This window comes from Triticum dicoccoides, chromosome 5B (assembly GCF_002162155.2).
Source record: "Triticum dicoccoides isolate Atlit2015 ecotype Zavitan chromosome 5B, WEW_v2.0, whole genome shotgun sequence".
NCBI classification, from domain to species: domain Eukaryota; kingdom Viridiplantae; phylum Streptophyta; class Magnoliopsida; order Poales; family Poaceae; genus Triticum; species Triticum dicoccoides.
In genome coordinates, this window is record NC_041389.1 from 674,940,831 (window position 1) to 674,945,464 (window position 4,634).

A 4,634-nucleotide genomic window follows, 5' to 3' on the forward strand; every position below is an offset into this window, starting at 1 on the left:
GAGAGGACACTTCTCTCTATTAATTAGCTAGCTAACACAATATATGAAACACCTAAATTAACCCCCCAAAACCCCCAACCTCCCCTCCTTTAAAAAAAACCCAGCCACTGGAATGCTGACGCGTCGATGCCTTTTGGTCCCGGTTGGAGCCACCAACCGGGACGAAAGGCCCCCTCACTGGGCTCGGCGCACAGGGCCACGTGGAGGCAAATTGGTCCCGGTTCTGGATTGAACCGGGACTAATGGGTGGAGGTATTAGTAACGGCCCATTAGTCTCGGTTCATGAACCGGGACTAAAGGCCCTTACGAACCGGGACTATTAGGTGTTTTTCTACTAGTGGTTGTTCCCTTTGTCATTGGTATGTTACTTGCCCGAGATTCGATCGTTAGTATCTAATACCTAGTTCAATCTCGTTACCGACAAGTCTCTTTACTCGTTACGTAATGCATCATTCCATAACCAACTCATTGGCCACATTGCTTGCAAGGCTTATAGTGATGTGCATTACCGAGAGGGCCCCGAGATACCTCTCCGACAATCGGAGTGACAAAACCTAATCTCGAAATACGCCAACTCAACATGTACCTTTGGAGACACCTGTAGAGCTCCTTTATAATCACCCAGTTACGTTGTGATGTTTGGTAGAACACAAAGTGTTCCTCTAGTAAACGGGAGTTGCATAATCTCATAGTTGTAGGAACTTTGTATAAGTCATGAAGAAAGCAATAGCAGCATACTAAACGATCAAGTGCTAGGCTAACGGAATGGGTCAAGTCAATCACATCATTCTCCTAATGATGTGATCTCGTTAATCAAATGACAACACATGTCTATGGTTGGGAACATAACCATCTTTGATTAATGAGCTAGTCAAGTAGAGGCACACTAGTGACATTATGTTTGTCTATGTACTCACACTATCACACATGTATTATGTTTTCGGTTAATACAATTCTAGCATGAATAATAAACATTTATCATGATATGAGGAAATAAATAATAACTTTATTATTGCCTCTAGGGCATATTTCCTTCAGTCTCCCACTTGCACTAGAGTCAATAATCTAGATTACACAGTAATGATTCTAACACCCATGGAGTCTTGGTGTTGATCATGTTTTGCTCGTGGAAGAGGCTTAGTCAACGGGTCTGCAACATTCAGATCCGTATGTATCTTGCAAATCTCTATGTCTCCCACCTGGACTTGATTCCGGATGGAATTTAAGCGTCTCTTGATGTGCTTGGTCCTCTTGTGAAATCTGGATTCCTTTGCCAAGGCAATTGCACCAGTATTGTCATAGAAGATCTTCATTGGTCCCGATGCACTAGGTATGACACCTAGATCGGAAATGAACTCCTTCATCCAGACTCCTTCATTTGCTGCTTCCGAAGTAGCTATGTAGTCCGCTTCGCATGTAGATCCCGCCACGACGCTTTGTTTAGAACTGCACCAACTTACAGCTCCACGTTCAATAAAAACACGTATCTGGTTTGCGATTTAGAATCGTCCGAATCAGTGTCAAAGCTTGCATCGACGTAACCATTTACGACTAGCTCTTTGTCACCTCCATAAACGAGAAACATATCCTTAGTCCTTTTCAGGTATTTCAGGATGTTCTTGACCGCTGTCTAGTGATCCACTCCTGGATTAATTTGGTACCTCCCTGCTAAACTTATTGCTAAGCATACATCAGGTCTGGTACACAGCATTGCATACATGATAGAGGCTATGGCTGAAGCATAGGGAACATCTTTCATTTTCTCTCTATCTTCTGATGTGGTCGGGCATTGAGTCTGACTCCACTTCACACCTTGCAATACAGGCAAAAACCCTTTCTTACCCTGATCCATTTTGAACTTTTTCAAAACTTTATCAAGGTATGTGCTTTGTGAAAGTAAAATTAAGCGTCTTGATCTATCTCTATGCCTAATATGTAAGTAGCTTCACCGAGGTCTTTCATTGAAAAACTTTTATTCAAGTATCCCTTTATGCTATCCAGAAATTCTATATCATTTCCAATTAACAATATGTCATGTACATATAATATCAGAAATGCTACAGAGCTCCCACTCGCTTTCTTGTAAATACAGGCTTCTCCAAAAGTCTGTATAAAACCATATGCTTTGATCACACTATCAAAGCGTTTATTCCAACTCCGAGATGCTTGCACCAGTCCATAAATGGATCGCTGGAGCTTGCACACTTTGTTAGCACCTTTTGGATCGACAAAACCTTCCAGGTGCATCATATACAACTCTTCTTCCAGAAATCCATTCAGGAATGCAATTTTTACATCCATTTGCCAAATTTTATAATCATAAAATGCGGCAATTGCTAACATGATTCGGGCAGACTTAAGCATCGCTACGCGTGAGAAAGTCTCATCGTAATCAACCCCTTGAACTTGTCGAAAACCTTTTGCAACAAGTCGAGCTTTGTAGACAGTTATATTACCATCAGCGTCAGTCTTCTTCTTAAAGATCCATTTATTCTCAATGGCTTGCCGATCATCGGGCAAGTCAACCAAAGTCCATACTTTGTTCTCATACATGGATCCTATCTCAGATTTCATGGCTTCAAGCCATTTTGTGGAATCTGGGCTCATCATCGCTTCCTCATAGTTCATAGGTTCGCCATGGTCAAGTAACATGACTTTCAGACTAGGATTACCGTACCACTCTGGTACGGATCTTACTCTGGTAGACCTACGAGGTTCAGTAGAAACTTGATCTGAAGTTTCATGATTAATATCATTAGCTTCCTCACTAATTGGTGTAGTTGTCACAGGAACCGGTTCTTGTGATGAACTACTTTCCAATAAGGGAGCAGGTACAGTTACCTCATCAAGTTCTACTTTCCTCCCACTCACTTCTTTCGAGAGAAACTCCTTCTCTAGAAAGGATCTGAATTTAGCAACGAAAATCTTTCCCTCAGATCTGTCATAGAAGGTGTACCCAATAGTCTCTTTTGGGTATCCTATGAAGACACATTTCTCCGATTTGGGTTCGAGCTTATCTGGTTGAAGTTTCTTCACATAAGCATCGCAGCCCCAAACTTTAAGAAATGACAACTTTGGTTTCTTGCCAAACCACAGTTCATAAGGCGTCGTCTCAACGGATTTTGATGGTGCCCTATTTAACGTGAATGCGACCGTCTCTAAAGCATAACCCCAAAATGATAGCGGTAAATCAGTAAGAGACATCATAGATCGCACCATATCTAGTAAAGTATGATTACGACGTTCGGACACACCATTTCGTTGTGGTGTTCCGGGTGGCGTGAGTTGCGAAACTATTCCGCATTGTTTCAAATGTAAACCAAACTCGTAACTCAAATATTCTCCTCCACGATCAGATCGTAGAAATTTTATTTTCTTGTTACGATGATTTTCCACTTCACTCTGAAATTCTTTGAACTTTTCAAATGTTTCAGACTTGTGTTTCATCAAGTAGATATACCCATATCTGCTCAAATCATCTGTGAAGGTGAGAAAATAACGATACCCGCCGCGAGCCTCAATATTCATTGGACCACATACATCAGTATGTATGATTTCCAATAAATCAGTTGCTCGCTCCATAGTTCCGGAGAACGGCGTTTTAGTCATCTTGCCCATGAGGCACGGTTCGCAAGTACCAAGTGATTCATAATCAAGTGATTCCAAAATTCCATCAGTATGGAGTTTCTTCATGCGCTTTATATCGATATGACCTAAACGGCAGTGCCACAAATAAGTTGCACTATCATTATTAACTCTGCATCTTTTGGCTTCGACATTATGAATATGTGTATCACTACTATCGAGATTTAATAAAAATAGACCACTCTGTAAGTGTGCATGACCATAAAAGATGTTACTCATATAAATAGAACAATCATTATTCTCTGATTTAAATGAATAACCGTCTTGCATCAAACAAGATCCAGATATAATGTTCATGCTCAACGCTGGCACAAAATAACAATTATTTAGGTCTAAAATTAATCCCGATGGTAGATGTAGAGGTAGCGTGCCGACCGCGATCACATCGACTTTGGAACCATTTCCCACGCGCATCGTCACCTCGTCCTTAGCCAATCTTCGCCTATTCCGTAGTCCCTGTTTCAAGTTGCAAATATTAGCAACAGAACCAGTATCAAATACCCAGGTACTACTGCGAGCATTAGTAAGGTACACATCAATAACATGTATATCACATATACCTTTGTTCACTTTGCCATCCTTCTTATCCGCCAAATACTTGGGGCAGTTCCGCTTCCAGTGTCCAGTCTGCTTGCAGTAGAAGCACTCAGTCTCAGGCTTAGGTCCAGACTTGGGTTTCTTCTCTTGAGCAGCAACTTGTTTGTTGTTCTTCTTGAAGTTCCCCTTCTTCTTTCCTTTGCCCTTTTTCTTGAAACTGGTGGTCTTATTGACCATCAACACTTGATGCTCCTTCTTGATTTCTACCTCCGCAGCCTTTATCATTGCGAAGAGCTCGAGTATAGTCTTGTCCATCCCTTGCATATTATAGTTCATCACGAAGCTCTTGTAGCTTGGTGGCAGTGACTGAAGAATTCTGTCAATGACACTATCATCAGGAAGATTAACTCCCAGTTGAATCAAGTGATTATTATACCCAGACATTTTGAGTA